The 23,389-nt window shown below is 42.8% G+C and overlaps 1 pseudogene; it reads left to right on the forward strand.

Annotated features, from left to right (window-relative positions):
- The first annotated feature begins 852 nt into the window (after positions 1-852).
- Positions 853-23,113, forward strand: LOC105713181 (mitochondrial nicotinamide adenine dinucleotide transporter SLC25A51-like; annotated as a pseudogene).
- The last annotated feature ends 276 nt before the right edge of the window (positions 23,114-23,389 follow it).

The raw sequence follows: 23,389 nt of genomic DNA on the forward strand, positions 1-23,389 counted from the left end.
TTTTTTGGTCGCCTGCTTATTGAGCTGGAGGTTTTGTTTGATGTCTGACTTCTAATTGAATGACTATTTTTCATTAACATTCTGCAGTTTTTGTTCAGTAGTTAATTACTATTCATGAAAGGTTGGATTTTAATTATGAGATGAAGAGTCTATCATATCAGTGAGGGCATTTGTGTTCTCCAAAGCCTGCATGTAGATGACCCAGGGCAGAAGTCACTGCTGGTTGTAACCCTACCTTCCTTCTATGTTGATGACAGGTTGTTTTGAGGGAAGATGAGCTCTTTCTCGCCCCAGGGAGTGAATCTTGATAAACTGAAGTTGGTCAAGGTAATTATATTCTGTTTGCCAGTGACTGTCTCAGATACAAGCTCCTTTTCCTAATCAACATTATTAAGGTATATTCTATGGATAAGAAAATCGAGCAATTTTAAGTTTACAATTTGGTAAGACTGACAAATGTTAACAATTACAGCCACTCCCATATTCATGATAGAAAACATTTTCCTTACTCTCGAAAAGTTTCCTACTGTCTTTTCTAGTCAGTTTCCAGTCAACTCTTTCTGGAAACCACTGTTGCTTTATATCACTACAAGCTAGCCCTTTCAAATTTTTCACTTACATGGAATTATAAGTGCCTTTGTGGGCCCTGGCTCACTCGCCATCCTGCAGGACGCCTTGACGATGGGAAATCCAGTTCTCAAAATTGACTCCAGAAGAGGTAACTTAACAGAATAATAACAATGGAAGCAACTGGGAACATTATCAAAGAGCTATCATCCTGCAAAACTCCAGGCTCAGATGGTGTTACACGTTTTAAAAAGTCCCTCATGAAAAAGAAAGATCTTAAGCAACATGATGTATTCAGAAGCTCATGAAAAGAGACCACCAATACTAACATCTTCAAAACAAGATATATCACATTATATTGAAAATGTTGGTGAAATGAAGCATTATTTGTGTGGCTTCTGTGCAGCCTTCAACACGTACCAATCACATTTCCCATTCAGAAGGTCTCCCTCAACAACAGCTGTATGGCAAAACCCGACGAGAAGGGATGGATTTCAAAACGTGTATCCTGGAATCCTTCCCCCATTGATGCAGAAGACAACTACACGGCCAGGCGCAGTGGCTCATGCCTGTAATCCCAGCACTTAGGGAGGCCCAGGCTGGCAGATCACAAAGTCAAGAGATCAAGACCCTCCTGGCCAACATGGTGAAACTCTGTTTCTACTAAAAATACAAAAATAAGCTGGGCATGGTGGTGGGAGCCTGTAGTCCCACCTACTCGGGAGGCTGAGGCAGGAGAATCACTTTAACCTAGAAAGCGAAGGTAGCAGTGAGTCCATATCGCGCCCTGCAATCCAGCCTGGTGATAGAGCAAGACTCCACCTCAAAAAAAAAAAAGAAGGCAACTCCACTTGCACTTATGCTTGGTCTGTATAGAATTTATCCTGCCTTTTCCACAAACACTTCAGTGCTCCAGAGTTTGCAACCCATGGCATGGCGGCAATGTTTGCAGGGACAACAGAAGCAATTTTCATTCCACTGGAAAGAGTTCAGACATTGCTTTAAAACCACAAGCATCCTGACAAATGTACCAGCACTTATCAGACTTTCTTTTTTCTTTTTCTTTTTTTTTCTGAGATAGAGCTTTGCTCTGTCTCAAGGAGCCAGGCGGAGTGTAGTGGTGCACTCTCAGCTCACTGCAACCTCCGCCTCCTGGATTCAAGCAATTCTTCTGCTTCAGCCTCCCAAGTAGCAGGGACTACAGGCACACTCCACCACGCCCAGCTAATTTTTGCTTTTTAATAGAGATGGGGTTTCACTATGTTGGCCAAGATGGTCTTGATCTCTTGACCTCGTCATCTGCCCCCCTCGGCCTCCCAAAGTGCTGGGATTACAGGCGTGAGCCACTGCCCCCAGTACTTATCAAGCTTTCAAGGTACTGAAATGTCATGGAATTGGAGAATGTTATCGAGGTTTGGTGCCCATTCTTTCCAGAATGGACTCAGCAATATCTTTTTTTCAGCCTTCAAGGTCCCATTAAGGAGCATCTGCCTACCACAACGACTCCTAGTGCTCATTTGGTCAATGGTCTTCTCTGTAGAGGTCTATTGGGTGCCACGTTGGGATGCTTGCTTTTTTCCAATTAATGCTGTAAAAACATACAGTCTCAGATTGGTGGGGAATTTCAGTCTTTCCTTCCCCAGGGTTTTCCAAAAAATCTGGCTGGAACTGGACAGAAAACTGATAAATCTTTTCGGAGGTGCCTATCAGAATTACCATCGGTCCCTTATCTCTTGGGTCATCATTGATGCAACTTATGAGTTCTTGTTAAAGGTTTTTTGGAAAAAAAATCAGTTAAGTTCCATTTATCAACTGAATAGAACTTCTAAGAAAAATGCAGTTTGGCCTCTTTCTTAATTGGCCAAATATAAGTTGGTGTCATGACTCCAGGCCACAGTGAGCTATGGGCAAAGCTGTTTTCTTTAAGCATCAATAAAACAGAATAAAAGGTTCTAATAGAAAGAAAAAAAGCAATAAATGGAATTATACAGTGTTTGTCTTTATCTTCTTCCCTTTCACTTTACATAATGCTGTTGAGATTCATCCATTCTGATGTGTGAGTCAGTAGTCCATTCTTTTTTATAGCTGAGAAGCTTTCCATTGTATAAGTGTACCTCAGTTGATTTATCAGTTTAGATGACCCACCGTTTTCCTGCATAAACCTGTTATGAACATCAAATGGAAATCTTCGCGTGGACCTGGATTTCTGAATTGCACTGTAAGTATCTATGAACTCTTTAAGAAGCTGCAAAAGTACTTTCCAAAGTGATATTCCCATCAACAATATAAAATTCCAAGATTTCTAGTAGCTTCACTTCCTCATTTACATTTGGTATTTGTTAAAGGTGTTTGTTTTTGTTTGTTTGTTTGTTTTGAGGCAGAGTCTTGCTCTGTCACCCAGACTGGAGTACAGTGGCATGATCTCGGCTCACTGCAACCTCCACCTCCCGGGTTCAAGCGATTCTTCTGCCTCAGCCTCTCCAGTAGCTGGGACTACAGGCATCACCACCATGACCAGTTAATTTTTTTGTATTTTTAGTAGAGACGGGGTTTCACCATGTTGGTCAGGCTGGTCTCCAACTCCTGACCTCAAATGATCCACCCGCCTTGACCTCCCAAAGTGCTGGGATTACAGGCATGAGCTACAGCGCCCGGCCTATCAGTTTTTTTAAATAGCAACAATTCTAGTAATAGTATCTTATCATAGTTTAATTTGCATTTACCAATGATAAATGATATGATATGGTATGATACTGAGCATCTTTTCCTGTGCTTATTTGCCATTTGCAGGATCTTCTTTGGTGAAGTATCTGTTCAGGTCTTTTGCCTATTTTCTTTCTAATTCAGTTATTAGTCTTCCTAAATAAAATATTAAATAGAAAATTAGATAGAAAAGTTCTACACGTATTCTGGATGTAAATTCTTTATCCGGCATCTTTTTCTATTTTCTGCTGGTCTTTTCATTTTCTTAATGGTAACTTTTTTTTTTTGAAACAGAATCTTGCTCTGTTGCTCAGGCTGGAATGTAGTGGCGGGATCTTTGCTCACTGCAGCCTCAGCCTCCTGGGTTCAAGTGATTGTCGTGCCTCAGCCTCCCAAGTAGCTGGGATTACAGGTGAACACCACCACACCTATTTTTTTGTATGTTTATTTGAGACAGGGTTTCACCATGTTGCCTAGGCTGGTCTTGAACTCCTGACCTCAGGTGATCCACCTGCCTCAACCCCCCAATGTAGGATTACAGGCATGAGCTACTGTGCCTGGCTGGTAACTTTTTTTTTGTTTTTTTCAGATGGAGTTTTGCTCTTGTTGCCCAGACTGGAGTGTGATGGTGCGATCTTGGCTCATCGAAACCTCTGCCTCCTGGGCTCAAGTGATTCTCCTGCCTCAGCCTCCTGAGTAGTTGGAATTACAGGCATGAGCCACCATGCTTGGCTAATTTCGTATTTTTAGTAGAGATGGAATTTCTCCATGCTGGTCAGGCTGATCTTGAACTCCTGACTTCAGGTGATCCACCGGCCTTGGCCTCACAAAGTGCTGCGTCAGCCACTGTGCCCGGTCCTGGTAACTTTTTAATTAAAACAATTTTTTTAATACTTTCAGATTTACAGAGAAAGTAAGCAGATAGGAGAGTTCTCACATACTCTCCCATCGTGTACACAGTTTCCCCTACTATTAACACCTTACATTAGAATGGTATATTTGCTGCAGTATTTAACCAATATCAATACATTCCTATTAACTAAAGTCCGCACATTATTCACATTTTCCTAGTTTTTACCTAATGACCTTATTCGCGTCTAGGATCCCACAGGACATCACATTATGTTTAATCATTATATCTATTTAGCTTTTCTTGGCTATGAAAGTTTCTCAGACTTTCCTTGTTTTTGATGACCTGGACAGTTTTGAGTACTGATCAGGAATTTTGTAGGATGTTTTTCTACTGGAATTTTTCTGATGTTTTTTCTCATGATTAGATTGGGGTTATGGGTCTTAGGAGGAAGAAGGCAGAGGTAAAGTGTCATTTTCATCACATCCTATCATAACCCCCCACACACATACACACACAGTCTACATGAGCTGTGACGTTTGTTTGTTTGTTTGTTTTCTTCTTTTTGAGATGGAGTCTTGCTCAGTTGCTCTTCAAGCAATTCTCCTGCCTCAGCCTCCCGAGTAGCTAGGACTACAGGCGTGCAACACCACACGCTGCTAATTTTTGTATTTTTAGTAGAGATGAGGTTTTACCACGTTGGCCAAGATGAGCTCATGATCTGCCCACCTCGGCCTCCCAAAGTGCTGGGATTACAGGCAAGAGCCACAGCGCCCAGCTGAGTGGTGACGCTTAATGTCGATCTTGATCACCTGGCTGAGGCAGTGTTTGTCAGGTTTCTCCACTGTGAAGTTACTCCTGCTTTCTTGCCCTTTTCCCCACTGTACTCTTTGGACGGAAGTCACTGCTGTGATTTAAATATGTGTGTCCCCTCCAAAATTCATGTTGAAATTTAATCCCCATATTGGTAGTATTAAGATGTGGGGCTTTGGGGAGGTGATTAAGTTCTGAGAACTCTACCCTCATGAATGGATTACGGCTCTTACTAAAAGGGCTTGTGGGGCCAGACACGGTGACTCAATGTCTACAATCCTAGCACTTTGAGAGGCCAAGGAGGGGGAATCACCTGAGGCCAGGAGTTTGAGACTAGCCTGGCCAACACGGTGAAACTCGATCTCTACTAAAAATACCAAATTAGCCATGTGTGGTGGTAGGGGCCTGTAATCCCAGCTACTCAGGAGGCTGAGGCAGGAGAATTGCTTGAACCCAGGAGGCAGAGGATGCAGTGAGCCGAGGTCTTGCCATTGCACTCCAGCCTGGGCAACAAGAGCGAGACTCCACCTCAAAAAAAAAAGAACGAAGGGGTGGAGGCTTGTGGATGTGATTTTTCTGTCTTCCGCTGTTCCATCATAGGAGGACACTTAGATGGCACAATCTATAAGGGAAAACCCATAGGATCACCCTCAACAGATACAGTGAAAGTATTTGAGGATAATTGACATTTATATGATAAAAACTCTTAGGCAACTAGGAAGAGAAGGGAACTTCCTCAACCTGATAAAGTTCTTGTTCAAAAAACTACAGCCAATATCACACGATGTGACTGTCTTAGTCTGTCTGTTCTGCTGTAATGAAATACCACCGAGTCATTTATCAAGAATAGAAATTATTTCTCACAGTTCTAGAGGCTTGGAAGTCCAGGTCAAGGTGCTGGCAGGTTTGGTGTTTGGTAGGGTTCATGACTTGTGGTTTTCCAATGTGTTAGGTTGACCTTACAACCCTTGGAGAAACTCTACTTAGTAATAATGTTTATTCACTTTATGTATTATTGGATTTAATTTGCTGAAATTTTGTTAAGGAGTTTTTTTGTTTGTTTGCTTGCTTTGTTTTTGAGATGGAGTCGCACTCTGTCGCCCAGGCTGGAGTGCAATGACACAATCTTGGCTCACTGCAACCTCCTCCTTCTGGGCTCAAGCGATTCTCCTGCCTCAGCCCCTGCCCCCGAAGAGCTGGGATTACAGGCACGCACCACCACACCCAGGTAATTTTTGTATTTTTTGTAGAGATGGGGTTTCACCATGTTGTCTGGGCTGGTCTCAAACTCCTGACCTCTGGTGATCCGCATGCCTCAGCCTCCCAAAGTTCTGGGGTCACAGACGTGAGCCACCGAGCCCTGCCCCATCTTGATGTCTACAGGTTTTCAAGGAATATCACCACTCTCATCCGTGATATTAATAATTTATTTTCTCTTACTCTTTTTTCATCAGTCTTCGTAGAGTTTTTTCAAGTTCATCGATCTTTTCAAGAACCAGCTTTTGGTCTCACTGATTTCCTCTATTGTTTTACTGCATCCTCTTTCACCTATTTCTGCTCTCTATTATTTTCATTTTTCTGCTTACTTTGGGTTTAATTTGCTATTTTTTTTTCTAGTTTCCTTAGGTAGAAGCTTGGACTGATTCAATAACTTTCTTCTTTTTTGACATAAGCATTTCACTATAAATTTTCATCTAAGAACTGCTTTAGTTGTACCTCACATATTTTGATGTGTTTTGCTTTTGTGTGTTGTTTAATTTCCAAGTATTTGGGTATTTTTCAGATATCTGTCTGTTGTTGATTTCTAGTTTAATTCAGCTGTGCTCAGATAACATATTTTGTATGACTTCAATTCTTTTAAATTTATTGAGACTTGTCTTACGGTCCAGAATATGGTCTATTTTGATAAATGCTATGTGTGCATTTGGAGAAAATTTGTATTTTGTTGTTTGACAGAGTATTTAATGATTACCAACTAGGTCAAATTGGTGGATAGGTTGGTTCTTGTCTGTTCATTGTCTATTGCTTGAATTTACTGTTGGAAAGAGAGTGTTCAAGTACCCAACAATATTTGTGAATTTGCCAATTTTTCCTTTCAGTTCTGTTTTTGTTTCATGTGTGCTGAAAACTCTGTTACTAGAAGTATGGACATCTGTGGTGGTTATGTCCTCTTAATGAATTGCTCTCTTTATTATTATGAAATGTCCCTTTTTATTCCTACTCAAATTTCTTGTTCTGAAATCTACTTTGTCTAATGTAAATGCTTTTCATTTGATTCATATTTGCAACTTTTAACCTAGGCATATCTTCATGTTTAAGGTAAGTTTCTTGTTCACAGTATACAGTTGGGCTAACTTTATTATCCAATCTAACAATCTCCACTTTTTAATTGGAAAATCTATGTGATTTACAAGCAACGTAACTCTCAATATGGATGGGTTCAAACCTAGTACCTTCCTATTTCTTTTCTATTTGCCCAATCTGTTCTTTGTTCCTCTTTTTCTCTTTTCTGACATCTCTTGGCTTGACTCAGCATTCTACATTATTATTATTATTATTATTATTTTCTTTGTTTTTTTTTGAGACGGAGTTTTGCTCTTGTTACCCAGGCTGGAGTGCAATGGCGTGATCTCGGCTCATCGCAACTTCCGCCTCCTGGGTTCAGGCAATTCTCCTGCCTCAACCTCCTGAATAGCTGGGATTACAGGCACGCGCCACTATGCCCAGCTAATTTTTTGTATTTTTAGTAGAGATGGGGTTTCACCATGTTGACCAGGATGGTCTTGATCTCTTGACCTCGTGATCCACCCGCTTCGGCCTCCCAAAGGGCTGGGATTACAGGCTTGAGCCACCGCGCCCGGCCGAAGAAGTTCTTTTAATGCATTGTGTATTGCAGATCTGCTGGTAATGAATTTTCTCAGCTTGTGCTTGTTTGGAAAGTTGGTTTCACTCTTATTGTTGAAACATATTTTCATCAGGAATAGAAGTCTAGGTTGACAGTTGTTTTATTTCAGCACTTTAAGGACATTGCTCTTTCGGTTTAAATATCTTCTGATGAGGAGTCAGAAAGTATTAACTCTTATCTTTGAGTATCTGTATCTTTGCTGTAACTCTTATCTTTGTTCCTCTGAATGCAATATATCTTGTTTTCCTGCCTGCTTTTGGAATTCTGTCTTTATTGCTGGTTTTCAGCAGTTCAACTAGGATGTATCTTGGTGTGGTTTTCTATATATTCTTCTTGGAGTTCATTGAGATTTTTAGATTTATTTGTGTATCATCTTCATGAAACTAGGAAAATTTTGGCCATTATTTCTTCAAATATTTTTATATTCTTCCTGTATTTACTCTTCTTTCAGGACTCAAATTATATCTATGTTACACAGCTTGATATTGTCCTACAGGTCACTGATCTCTTATGATTTTTAGTCTTTTTCTCGTTTTCTTATTTTTATAGTTTTTGTTGCTTTGTATGCAAGTTTGCTGAGCTTTTCTTCTGCAGTGTCTAATCTGCTGGTAATTCCATTCACTGTATTTTTCATCTCTAGAAACTCCATTTGGATTTTTTTTTTTTTTTACATATTTCATTTTTCTATCACATTCTCACTGTAGCTTTCTCATTTGTGGATCTGTTTTTGTTGATTGATTTTACTGGCTGTAATGGGTTATTGTTTCCTTTTTCTTTGCATGCCTGGTAATTTTTTAATGTACTTGCTATGCTTTTTACTTTGTTTTCTGCTAGATTTTATTGTTTCTTTTTTTTCCTTTTTTTTTTTTTGAGACAGAGTCTCGCCCTGTCGCCCAGGCTGGAGTGAAATGGCACAATCTTGGCTCATTGCAACCTCCGCCTCCCAGGTTCAAGCAATTCTCCTGCCTCAGCCTCCCAAGCAGCTGAGATTACAGGCCTGCACCACCACACCCAGCTAATTTTTTGTATCTTTAGTAGAGACGGAGTTTCACCATGTTGGCCAGGCTGGTCTCGAACTCCTGACCTCATGATCCACCTGCCTCATCCTCCCAAAGTGCTGGGATTACAGACGTGAGCCATTGAGCCCAGCCTATTGTGCTTCTTTAAATATGTTTTGGTTTTGTTTTGGCATGTAGTTAAATTAATTCGGATCAGTTTGATGCTATCAAAATTTGCTTTCACATTTTTTTTTTTTTTTAGACACAGTCTTGCTCTGTTGCCAGGCCGCAGTACAGTGGCATGATCTCAGCTCACTGCAACCTCTGCCTCTCGGGTTCAAGTGATTCTCCTGCCTCAGCCTCCTGAGTAGCTGGGACCACAGGCACATGTCACCACACCCAGCTAATTTTTGTATTTTTAGTAGAGACAGAGTTTCACCATGTTGGCCAGGATGATCTCGATCTCTTGACCTTGTGATCTGCCTGCCTTGGCCTCCCAAAGTGCTGGAATTACAGATGTGAGCCACCACCCCTGGCTGCTGTCAGACCTTTTTTTTTTAATTCACCCTGCTATGGGTGGGCTGAGGCCAAAAAAGGCATCAACCTGCTTTCAGACTTTTTAAAGGCAGTTCCAGAGCACCATTGATTCAAGGTTAATTTATAATATGATGATTTGGAATCGTTATAAAACTTAGAAAAGGGACAGAACTAAGGAGTGCCCTCTATTCTAGCATTTAGACATTATTATGTGAGAATATGATGCCTAGAATTCTGTGACCACCAAGGGTAGTAGCTGACACCCTGAAGATGGCAAATAGAAAGAGCCAATCATCTATGTCTTACATGACATTGCTGGGCTATTGAATTAACCAAACTGAAGCCAGCTACTTTCAGACTTCTTTTTATGTGAGATACATTGAAAACACTGTTCAAACAAATTTCCACTGTATTTTGTTACTTACAGCCAAAACCATCCTGTCATATTCTTCCAAATATACATATCACCAGATTTTTGCCAGTTTGGTTAATTTACTTTAATTTTTTTTTTGAGATGGAGTCTCACTCTGTCGCCCAGGCTGGAATGAAGTGGCACGATCTGGGCTCACTGCATTCTCTGCCTCCTGGGTTCAAGTGATTATCCTGCCTCAGCCTCCCGCGTAGCTGGGATTACGGGCACCTGCCACCATGCCCAGATAATTTTTTGTTTTTAGTAGAGATGTAGTTTCACCATGTTGGCCAGGCTGGTCTCGAACTCCTGACCTCAGGTATTCTGCCCACCTCAGCCTGCCAAAATGCTGGGATTACAGTTGTGAGTCACCTTGCCAGGCCAATTTGATTTTTTGAAGTTGAATTTAACAAAAACATGGTGAGTGAGACATGGTGCCAAGAATTATAGGAGATGCAGAGATAAGTATTACATGGTGCCTGCCTTTGAAGCACTTATACTCCGAAATAGAAAAAAACAAGGTTACAAACCAATAACCACATTAAAGGAATGATAGAACACATTTAATAAAAGAAGAAAATATAAAGGTGGCTAATGAATGAATCAAGTTAAGTTTTCAGAAATGTCTGCATGCATCAAAATGTTAGGTAACCTTGATTTTAAATGAACAGACTCTTGACATGCCTATTACACAATGTGCATATTTAAATTAAATGAGGACGGCCTGGTGTAGTGGCTCAGGCCTGTAATCCCAGCACTTTGGGAGGCCGAGGCAAGCAGATCACCTGAGGTCAGGAGTTTGAACCAGCTTGGTCAACATGGTGAAATCCCATCTCTACTAAAAATACAAAAATGTGCTGGGTGTGGTGGCAAGCGCCTGTAATCCCAGGAGGCTGAGGCAGGAGAATCGCTTGAACCCGGGGGGCAACAGTTGCAGTGAGTCAGGATCGCACCACTGCACTCCAGCTTGGCGACAGAGCGAGATTCTGTCTCAAAATACATAAATAAATAAAAATCAAATGAGAAAACAAAAAAGCAAAACCTTTCCAAATCATTTTAGTCATAAAAATAATGTATTTTTATTTCAAACATTGACCTAATAACAGAAAGAAACATTCATAAAGCTAAAGACAGATGCATATATATAGATTTAGAGAGATAGAGATAGACTCAAATGTATTTCCTTCTGCTGTTTACCTATATATTTTTTTCTTTTTTGAGACAGAGTCTTGCTCTGTCACGCAGGCTGGAGTGCAGTGGTGCAATCTTGACTCCCTGCAACCTCTGCCTCCTGGTTCAAGCGATTCTCCTGACTCAGCGCCTCCCATGTAACTAGGATTGCAGGTGTGAACCACCATGCCTGGCTGATTTTTGTATTTTCAGTAGAGAGAGGTTTCACCATGTTGGTCAGGCTGGTCTCAAACTCCTGACTTCCTAATCCGCCCACCTTGGCCTCCCAAAGTGCTGATATCACAGGTGTGAGCCACAGCACCCAGCCTATTTTTTTTCAATTGACGAAAAAATCCTAGATATCCTTTACTTTTTAGAGGCAAGCATGAAACATTTTATTTCAGAAGTTATTACCATTGGTCGGCAAGGTAGTTCATACCTGTAATCCCAGCACTTTGAGAGGCTGAGGCAGGTAGATCACCCAAAGTTAGGAGTTTGAGATCAGCCTGACTAGCATGGTGAAACCCTATCGCTACTAAAAATGTAAAATTAGCTAGGCATGATGGCACATGCCTGTAATCACAGATACTTGGGAGGCTGAGGCAGGAGAATCACTTGAACTCAGGAAGCGTAGGTTGCAGTGAGCAGAGATCATTCCATTGCACTCCAGCTGGGCAACAAGAGTAAAACTCTGTCTCAAAAAAAAAAGAAGCTATTACTGTTATCTTAATGTTTTCTAAATTAGGCTATGGGCAATTATATATTTAATTCATTTTCAGAACATCTTGATCCTTTTTTGGGAAAAAAAATATGCTTGAATAAACATGAGAGCTGGTCTTTGCTTGTCTCAAAAATCTAATCCTAACAATGCTACTCCTTCTTCCATTATGTGTGTAACTGGTTGAAACATGTCTATGCTTGGGCTTTAGAGATTGTGGGAAATGTAACAGAAAGATCACCAGAGTCATGCGTTAAATGGAACCATCTCCTAACACCCGAGGGCAAGGAGAGTTACTAACATACCTGTGAAATCCAGGAAAACTTGCATTGAGACACAAGAAGCCCTGCTGATGGCAGAAAGGGGAGATCTGGGGAGTAATGCGGGCAGAACACAAGGAAGAAGATGTCTGTGAAAGAACATCTTTGACACAGACACCTAAAACACAAAGGGCAAGACAATCTCTGTCAATCTCCCTCCTACCTTTTTTGGGATGAGACAATTAAACATTTGAAAACAGTATACTTCCAAAGGATGCTGTAATCCTCTTAGGTGACCTACTTTTTTTTTTTTGTCTTGAGACAGAGTCTCGCTTGTTGCCCAGGCCGAACTGTAGTGGTGCAATCTCAGCTCACTGCAACCTCCACCTCCCAGGCTCAAGAGATTCTCCTGCCTTAGTCTCCCTAGTAGCTGAGATTACAGGCAAGCGCCATCACGCCCAGCTAATTTTTTTGTATTTTTAGTAGAGACGGGGTTTCACCAAGTTGGCCAGACTGGTCTCAAACTCCTGACCTCAGGTGATCCACCAGTCTTGGCCTCCCAAAGTGCTGGGATTATAGGCGTGAGCCACCATGCCCGGCTGTGAACTACATTCTTAAATATCTACAAGAGACTTGGTGTGGTGGCTCACGCCTGTGATCCCAGCACTTTGGGAGGCTGAGGTGGGCAGATCACCTGAGATCAGGAGTTCAAGACCAGCTTAGCCAATATGGTGAAGCCCTGTCTCTACTAAAAATACTTAAATTAGCCAGGCCTGGTGGCAGGCACCTATAATCCCAGCTACTTGGGAGGCTGAGGCAGGAGAATCACTTGAACCTGGGAGGCAGAGGTTGCAGTGAGCCAAGATTGCACCATTTCACTCTAGCCTGGGCAAAAAGAGCAAAACTCAGGTCTCAAAGAAAAAAAAAAAAAATACCTAGGAGAGCAGTTTGTCTTTGGAATTAATAGTTATTTAATTAATTGATATGTAAAATTCAGTCTTAAGTATGGATTACAAAGACTTCTAAGATGGCCAGTGTCCTCCTCCCTGTCCCTGACTTCAAATACAACCTCCACACTGCCCCACTCTATTTTTTATTTTTTCGAGATCATGTCTTGCTCTGTTACCCAGGCTGGAGTGCAGTGGCACAATCTTTGCTCACTACAACCTCCGCCTTCTGGGTTCAAATGAGTCTCCTGCCTCAACCTCCCAAGTAGCTGGGACTACAGGTATATGCCACCATGCCCAGCTAATTTTTGTATTTTTAGTAGAGATGGGGTTTCACCATACTGGTCAGGCTGGTATTAAACTCCTGACCTTGTGATCTGCCCGCCTCGGCCTCCCAAAGTGCTGGGATTACAAACATGAGACACTGCGCCCTGCCCACACTGCCCCACTCTTAATGGGATAAAAATGATGACACCAGGCCACCAACTGGGCCCAGTTCAAGCACATGCTCAGTAATGATAATAAGAATACGACACACTTTTTTCTTAGCACAGAGTTTTTTCTACGTTTATTTGTCTCATTTAAACCACACAACAAACCCATCTGGTGTTAGTGTTCCTGTTTTATAGACCAGATAACAGGCTCAGTGGAATCCCGGTAGCTCATGCTGTTTAAATAGTGAGGTCATTGTATTAGCATTCTTTTGTGTGTAACAAATTATCACAAACCAGCAGCTTAAAACCACACTCATTTATTAACTCATAGTTAATAAGGTCAGAAGTCTAGGTGGGCTCATTTAGGTTCTCCGTTTACGGTCTCGTAGGCCGGGGCTCTTCTCTGGAAACGGTGGAGCGGGGGCAGAATCTGCCTTCAGCCTCATTCGGCTCATTGGCAGAATTCAGTTCCACATGGCTGCAGGGCGAAAGTCCTCATTTTCATGCTAAATGTTGTCTTGGGACTGCTGTCAGCTCCTAGAAGCCACTCTCTGGTCCTCTTCACACACCATCTCTTCCATCTTCAAGCCAGCAACAGTGAGCTTTCTTAGGCTTCAGATCTCTCTGACTTTCCCTTGTGCGACCGGCCTGAGAAAGCTTTTGAAGTTTAAAGGATTCATGTGATTAGATTAGGGTCACTCACATAATCCCTCTTTGACATATAGCATAATGTAATCACAGGAGTGATGAATACATTCTGTTTTCACGCACAAAGAAGAGGGCCCCGAGGATTACTCTTAAAGTTCTGTCTGTCACGTTAATAAGCATGCTTACTTACCCTGCTGAGAGAAAGAGAGAGAGCTAATCTACAGCTAATCTAGACCTAAAATTCAAATGTTTTCATAAAAATGCTAACAAGGAACAAATTTCTCATTACTTACTATTCCTCTTTACATATAAACATCAAACCCTAGTGCTTATCAAAAACATAACTATAAGATAGCAAAGGCCAGGTGCGGTGGCTCACACCTATAATCCCAGCACTTTAGGGGAGGCTGAGGCGGGTGGATCACCTGAGGTTAGGAGTTAAGAGACCAGACTGGCCAACATGGTGAAACCCCGCCTCTACCAAAAATACAAAAATCAGTGGGACACAGTGGCACACACCTGTAGTCTCAGCTACTGGGGAGGCTGAGGCTGGAGAATCACTTGAACCTGGGAGGTGGAGATTGCAGTGAGCCGAGATCGCGCCACTGCACTCTAGCCTGGGCAACAGAGCAAGACTGTCTCAAAAAAAGAAAAAAAAATAGCAAAAGTGATGATACAAAAAGGCAAACTACTATGGCACTCAACAATAAGCCAAACTTCACAGGTAAGGGCACAGCCCTCCACAAGACCAGTCTTACTTCAGATACCAGCCACAAGTTTGGGGATTCCCAAGGCTGCCTCACTTCTGACCAGCTGGCTACAAATTTGGGGGTCCTCATGGACTCCTTCAGGTTTGATAATTTGCTAGAATGATCCATAGCACTCAGGAGAGCTCTATGTTTACAATTACAGTTTTATTATAACAAAAAGATACAAATCAAAACCAGCCAGAGAGAGAGAAGCACAGGGTGAGGTCTGGGAGGATTCCAAAAGCAAAACCTCCCGTCATCCTCAGGGATGCATCTCCCCTTTTCCCCAACAGTCCAGCACATCGACATGCACAATATGAACAGTCTCTTTTTTTTTTTTTTTTTTTTAAGACAAGGTCTGCCTCTTTCACCCAGGCTGGAGTGCAGTGTCGTGATCTCGGCTCAGTGCAACCTCCACCTCCCAGTTCAAGTGATCCTCCCACCTTAGCCTCCTGAGTAGCTAGGACTACAGGCATGTGCCACTCCCAGCTAATTTTTGTATTTTTAGTACAGATGTGGTTTCATCATGTTGGCCAGGCTGGTCTCAAACTCCTGACCTCCAGTGATCGCTGCCTCGGCCTCCCAAAATGCTGGAATTACAGGCCTAAGCCACTGTGCCCCGCCCTGGTCAGAGTACTCTTAACCAGGGAAGCTAATCGGGGCTTCAGTGTCCAGAGTTTTACTGGTGTTTCATATTGAATTGTTCGCCATGTGACTCAATCTCCAGTCTCCACCCTTCTTCAGAGGTCACACTGATATCATGTGGCTCAAAGCCCCAGTTATAATCACGTGGTTGGTCTTTCTGCTGAGGCCAGTCCCCATCCCAAGCCACCTACCTTATCAGTATAAAGTATGGAGAGGGCCACCACAAGTCACCTGCTTAGCATGAACTGTCAGGTGTAGTCCCCTGGGCCTGCCGAGAATAACAAAGAAACGCCAATCACTCTGGAAATTCCAAGAGTGTAGAGATTACCTCCTAGGAACTGAGGACAAAGACCAGTAAAATTCTTTGTTACATATATGGTAAGATTAAATGCCTAAAACATTATGTTCTGAAGATAATTCAAGAATACAACTGCTGTGTGATTACTTTGCTCTGATGCCTCTTTTAGCCCCTACAGCATGTGGGGTGTAGATCTCTTGCTGACACTCCTCAACTTGACTTTGAAAATGTCTTCACAAGATGTTAGTGCTCTATCAATTTCATCTGGAATGTTACTCAAGACTTTTACAAATATCTTTCATTAAAAATGTATTCAGCTTTTTGTATGTACATATGCAAAAATGTATATTATGTAAATACATCAACAGAGAAACACAAATATCAATGAAAATTGAATATTAAAATGTTAATTCAACAGAAGCACTACGGATATCTTTCATTTCCTTAGTATAACTCTCTAGAAGTGATTCCTGTGTTACCAGTATATACACGTTGGCTGGGCACAGTGGCTCATGCCTGTAATCCCAGCACTTTGGGAGGCCAAGGTGGGTGGATAACCTGAGGTCAGGAGTTTAAGACCAGCCTGACCAACATGGTGAAACCTTGTCTCTAATGAAAATACAAAAAATTAGCCAGGTGTGGGGACAGATGCCTGTAATCCCAGCTACTCGGGAGGCTGAGGCAAGAAAACTAACTGCTTGAACTGGGGAGGTGGATGTTGCAGTGAGCTGAGATCGCACCATTGCACCCCAGCCTGGGTGACAGAGCAAAACTTTGTCTCAAAAAAAAAAAAAAAAGCAAATAAAAAAAAAAGTATATACATGGTTTTAAGGTGCAGTCACCATGAAATGGTGCTTATTCAAAAAATTAAACGTAGAGTTCTGTGTGCTCTAGTAAGCATAGGATTCTGGGCATATACCCCAGAGAATTGAAAGCAGAGACTCAAACAGATGTTTGTACACCCATGTTCATAGCAGCATTATTCACAATAGTCAAAAGGTGAAAACCGCTCAGGTGTCCATTGCTGGAGGAATGGATAAACCAATTGTAGTATACGTACACACACACACACACACACACACAATAGAATGTTATTCAGACTTATGAAGGAAGGGAATTCTGACACATGTGAAGGTACAACATGGATGAACTTTGAAGACAGAATGCCAAATGAAGTAAGCCAGACACAGCAGGACAGATACTCTGTGGTTTCATTCATATGAGGCACCTGGAGTGGTCAGATTCCTAGAGACAGAAAGTAGACTGGTGCTTACCAGGGCCTGGGGGAAGGAAGGAAGGGGAGCTGTTGTTTAGTGGGCACGGAGTTTCAGTTTGCAATAATGAGAAGGCTCTGAATGCTGGTGATGACTGCACAGCCACGTGAATGTACTTAATGCCACTGCACTGTACACTTAAAACAGTTGTGATGGTAGATTTTATGTTATTTCTATTTTACCACAATAAAAAAGTTACATGCATTCTTTTACAATTTGATGTGTTTTGCCAAACTGCCCTTCAAAAAAATTATACTAATTTACCACCTCTAGTGTCTTAGAAAACTGAGTCTGATACGTAGCTTACATGTGAATACTCTATTGGGGGTGTGCTGTCTTGAGAGAGCAAGAAAGAGCAAACCAAGGAAATAAGAAGGAAAGAGAGCAAAGTGAAGAGATGTCTTACACAGCTGGTCATAACTTCTTGCAAAAACTCAGTTACTTTGCAAGGAGAATGTTTCTGGAAATGTCATAGGGAACGACTGCGCCTTGGAACAGTCTGCTGGAAAAAAGAAGGAGAGAAATTACCAGCTGTTGTCTCTCATAGGCTGTGGGGTGCTAACTTCCCTTCCCTTTCGGGTAGAGGGCAGCTGCTAGGGAAGCTCGATCCACATGCCAGACACTGGCCTTCACAGGGGAAGCCAAGATGATCTGCAGTGCTAAGATGCAAAGCTACTCTTGTGGTATCCGGAGTTTTTCATTGGGTAAGGAGCCAAAGGCCTGGGAGGCAGATGAAGACAAACCAAAATAAGGACATGCACTACCAGTGTATGAGAATAGCCGCTTCCTCTCCACCCTCATCCACGCTGACATACTGTCGACATTAAAGTGTTGCCTTTGCTAACATTATAATAAAAAGTATACATCGTAATTACATGATGCTAAGAGATGTTAAGTAATAAATTTGGCCAGGTGCAGTGGCTCGTGCCTGTAATCCCAGCACTTTGAGAGGTCGAGGCAGATGGATTGCCTGAAGACAGGAGTTCGAGACCAGCCTGGCCAACGTGGTGAAACCCCATCTCTACTAAAAATATAAAAAATTAGACGGGAGTGGTAGCATGTGCCTGTAATCCCAGATACTTGGGAGACTGAGGCAGGAAAATCTCCTGAACCTGGGAGGCAGAGGTTGCAGTGAGCCAAGATCTTGCCATTGCACTCCAGCCTGGGCAACAAGAGTGAAACTCCCTCTCCAAAAATAAATAAATGAATAAATTCATTGCCCATATGTATGTTTTCTTCTTTGAATAACTTGCTTGGCTACTTTTCTATGAGGATGTAAATTACTTATTAATGTGCAAGGGTTTATTGTATAAGAGATATTAACACTTTGTCATATGCATCAGGAAGAGAAATAGGAACCGTGAGTCCTGGACCCCTGCTCTGGCCATATGAAAACAGCAGTGCTCTACTGACTCCTTCCGCTTAGAGGCAGAGTCAAAGTGCCTAAGTCTGAGATCTGACCCAAGTTAAAAGAAGCCTTCAGTTTGGGAGGCCGAGGCGGGTGGATCACGAGGTCAACAGATCGAGACCATCCTGGTCAACATGGTGAAACCCCGTCTCTACTAAAAATACAAAAAATTAGCTGGGCATGGTGGCGCATGCCTGTAATCCCAGCTACTCAGGAGGCTGAGGCAGGAGAATTGCCTGAATCCAGGAGGCGGAGGTTGCGATGAGCCGAGATGGTGCCATTGCACTCCAGTCTGGGTAACAAAAGCGAAACTCTGGCTCAAAAAAAAAAAAAAAAGAAACCTTCAGTTCAAAGCTTTAGCCTTTTTTTTATGTTGCCAGGATGGAGATCTGGGATTCAGGTACCTTTTGTTTTGTAAAACATCATATGAGCCCTTTGGGTGTGATGAATTCTCCCTCAGGTAATATCTATGGGCAAGGGTTACAACAAAGAAAACCAAATTTCCCTGCTCAAGAGAATTCTTTTCTTAAATAGAGATGGGGTTTCACCATGTTGGTCAGGATGATCTTGAATTCCCAACCTCAGGTGGTCCTCCTGCCTTGGCCTCCCAAAGTGCTGGGATTACAGGTGTCAGCCACCGTGCCCAGCCCACGAGAATATTTTTTAAAGTAATGATGCAGCCCTTAAGTCTTTCCCTAATAGAGAAGCTAGGAAGAAGAGGTTGTGAGATACCTGGACTGAACGGGAGAGCTGAGAGAGGAGAGAACAGGGTCTTGGCAGGGAGAGAGGGGTTCAAGCAAAACGGCAGGAGATGGGGCCATGAGGGAAGTGGCATAGAATGTGACTTCTTGTCTGGGCGCGGTGGCTCACGCCTGTGATCCCAGCACTTTGGGAGGCCGAAGCAGACAGATCACTGAGGTTAAGAGCTTGAGACAAGCCTGGCCAACATGGTGAAACCTCATGTGCGCGCGCGCACACACACACACACAGACGAATGTGATTTCTTTGTAGTTGTAGTTGGAGAAATTATACAACAGGGGTATGTTCTGTTGCACTTCAAAACCTCACTCTGCTGAAATCGCCTTGTGTTAGGGAAGCTCTGTGAGATGAGGCAAGAGGCGGTATCCTGGGTAAGGAGGTAAAGAAGAGGAAAGCGGCAAGTTGCTGCCTGGCCCCTGAGAGGTCCTCAGGACAAGGGGTTCTGAACAGGAAGTGAGGAGGGACTCGGGTGGAACCCTCCAGCAGACACTCTGGAGATGGCGACAGGCACAGACTTCCCACAGTAGGTGAGGTGGATAGAATGGAGACCCAGGCATTTCAATTTAATCTTAAAGGAACAAAGCGGTTTTAAAACGAAGGTGGATGGCTGGGCGCAGTGGCTCACACCTGTAATCTCAGCACTTTGGGAGGCCGAGGCAGGTGGATCACCTGAGGTCAGGAGTTCAAGACCAGTCTGGCCAACATAGTGACACTCTGTCTCTACTAAAAATACAAAAATTAGCTGGGTGTGGTAGCAAGTGCCTGTAATCCCAGTGACTCGGGAGGCTGAGGCAGGAGAATCGCTTGAACCCAGAAGGCATAGGTTGCAGCGAGCCGAGATCGTGCCATTGTACTCCAGCCTGGGCAACAAGAGCGAGACTCTGTCTCAAAAAAAAAGGAACACCTTACACTAAATTAACCCCAGATGGATTAAAGACTTAAACATAAGACCTAACACCATAAAAACCCTAGAAGAAAACCTAGGCAAAACCATTCAGGACATAGGTATAGGCAAGGACTTCATGACCAAAACACCAAAAGCATTGGCAACAAAAGCCAAAATAGACAAATGGGACATAATCAAACTCCACAGCTTCTGCACGGCAAAAGAAACAGTCATTAGAGTGAATCGGCAACCAACAGAATGGGAAAAATTTTTGCAGTCTACCCATCTGACAAAGGGCTGAAATCCAGAATCTACAAAGAACTAAAACAGATTTACAAGAAAAAAATAAACAAGCCCATTCAAAAGTGGGCAAAAGATATGAACAGACACTTTACAAAAGAAGACATACATGAGGCCAACAAACATATGAAAAAATGCTCATCATCACTGGTCATTAGAGAAATGCAAATCAAAACTACATTGAGACACCATCTCATGCCAGTTAGAATGGTGATCATTAAAAAATCTGGAGACAACAGATGCTGGAGAGGATGTGGAGAAATAGGAACAATTTTACACTGTTGGTGGGAGTGTAAATTAGTTCAACCATTGTGGAAGACAGTGTGGCAATTCCTCAAGGACCTAGAAATAGAAATACCATTTGACCCAGCAATCCCATTACTGGGTATATATCCAAAGGATTATAAATCGTTCTACTATAAGGACACATGCACATGAATGTTCATTGCAGCACTGTTTACAATAGCTAAGACCTGGAACCAACCCAAATGCCCATTGATGATAGACTGGACAGGGAAAATGTGACACACATACACCATGGAATATTATGCAGCCATCAAAAATGATGAGTTCGTGTCCTTTATAGGGACATCGACAAACCTAGAAACCATCATTCTCAGCAAACTGACACAAGAACAGAAAATCAAACACCACATGTTCTCATTCATAGGTGGGTGTTGAACAATGAGAACACATGGACACAGGGAGGGGAGCACTACACACTGGGGTCTGTCAGGGGGAATAGGGGAGGGACAGCGAGGGTGGGGAGTTGGGGAGAGATATCATGGGGAGAAATGCCAGATATAGGTGATGGGGAGGAAGGCAGCAAATCACACTGCCACGTATGCACCTATGCAACAATCTTGCATGTTCTTCACATTTACCCCAGAACCTAAAATGCAATAAAAAAAAATAATTAAAAAAAAAAAGGAAGGTGGATTTGAGGACATCCCCTTGATCGCCATTCAGCCACATGTATCAAAAATACTTTCCTCCTTATTGTTTGTCTTTTAACCTCCAGCATGCTCTGATTCCCTGGCTCTTTTTGCAGTCGACAAACTCACCTTCTGGCCTCTCTTTTCTTTGCCATTGACTCTGTTCAGTTTTATATCAGTTCATATAAAATTCATAGGCCGGGCACGGTGGCTCACACCTGTAAACCCAGCACTTTGAGAGGCTGAGGCAGGTGGATCACTTGAGATCAGGAGTTGGAGACCAGTCTGACCAGCATGGTGAAACCCCGTCTCTACTAAAAATACAAAAATTACCTGGGCGTGGTGGTGTATGTCTGTAATCCCAGCTACTTGGGAAGCTGAGGCAAAAGAATCACTTGAACCTGGGGGATGAAGATTTCAGTGAGCCGAGGTGGCACCGCTGTAGTCCAGCCTGGGCAACAGAGCAAGACTCTGTCTAAAAAAAAAAAAAATTCAGCTGCATATAAAAGAAAACCCAACACAATCGTGGCTTAAATACAAACATGTTTGTTTTCTCACTCAGAAGAGCACCAAAGGTAGCTAGTCCAGGACTGATAAGGGCTTTCCAGAAAATCTTCAGGAACCCAGGGCGTTTCATTCTTTCTGCTCCATTACTCGCTTTGAGGCTTCACCTGAGTATCACCTCAGGGCCCAGCACGACTGCTGGAGTTTCAACCAACACGTCTGCATTTGGGGCTAAAGCAAGAAGCAGGAAAAAAAAAATGAAAAATGTATGACTTCCAGATTCAGCTTCTGTTAAGTTAATTTACTTCCAAGTTCTGTGTTTTTTACTTATATCTCTTTGGCCAGAACATGGCCCAGCCTGGCATAAAGGAAGGCTGGGCAATGTAATTTTTTAGGTGGGGAATTTCTTCACACCAAGTAAAATCAAATTTCCTTACCTAAGCAATAATTTCAAGGTGAATAATTGCCAGGTAGGCAAATAGCAGTTTTTGCCATAGCTCCATGACATCGTCCCTTCTCTAAATATAGGGCTTGTCCAAGGGTCTTCCTCTAACCCTATTCCACTCCTTCTCAACACCCACTTTTCAGTCTTTCTGCTCAAGAAAAGATATCAACAATAACTTCTCTCTCTTCTTTTTCTTTGAGACAGAGTTTCATTCTTGTTGCCCAGGCTGGAGTGCAATGGCACGATCTTGGTTCACTGCAACCTTCACCTCCCAGATTCAAGCACTTCTCCTACCTAAGCCTCCTGAGTAGCTGGGATTACACGCACCCACCGCCACACCCAGATAATTTTTGTATTTTTAGTAGAGACGGGGTTTCACCATGTTGGCCAGACTAGTCTCGAACTCCTGACCTCAGGTGATCTACCCATCTCGGCCTCCCAAAGTGCCAAGATTACAGGAGTGAGCCACCGTGCCCAGCTGCAATCACTTCTTCGACATCCTGTGTCTGGTATGTCTTTCAGTCTCTCCTCTAAACTGCTGCCAGATGCATCTCACAGAATAAGCGCCCACCTCAGCCTTCCAGGTAAGTTGCAACCTTCCTGCCTGGCTCTGACCCTCAGCAACGAGGCTTGACCTACCTTTTGTGTCAGTTCCCAGAGTCCCTCAGTGCCTGTGATGCCTTTTAGCCCAATGGGTTATATTCTTCCTTTCTAGCCTATTTTTTCTTTGTTTGGGAAGCCCCTACTACTAATTCCATCTGGTGAAGCCATACCCATCTTTATAAAGGCAGCATAGTCACGGGAGGACAGAGCTAACGACAGGGTGCCAAAGCAGGGAGGGAGCCAGGCAGACGTACCCTGACTGCTGACTCCTCCTCACTCCTCTGTCTCTTGCTGGTGTCTCTGCAGGCTAAATCTGCCAGATGCAAGCTGGACAGGAAGCCCAGGTGAAGCATTCACGGGGATCCTCTGGAGGCAGGGAGCAGGCAGAAGAGGACAGAGAAGGGAGCTAGGGGCAGATGGAGAATAATAAGCCCAACAGGCAATCATGAAGATTTAACAAAATGTTTAACTGTTGCTTGCTGTTTTCCCCCACCTATGCTGTGATTATTTGTCCCATGTAAAACTCATGTTGAAATTTAAGCCCCAAAGTCCTATTATTACTATTATTATTATTATTGAGATGGAGTTTTGCTCTTGTCACCCAGGCTGGAGTGCAGTGGTGCG

Source organism: Aotus nancymaae, unplaced genomic scaffold (genome assembly GCF_030222135.1).
Source record: "Aotus nancymaae isolate 86718 unplaced genomic scaffold, 86718_ANA_hifiasm-v0.15.2.pri h1tg000020l, whole genome shotgun sequence".
Lineage (NCBI taxonomy): Eukaryota > Metazoa > Chordata > Mammalia > Primates > Aotidae > Aotus > Aotus nancymaae.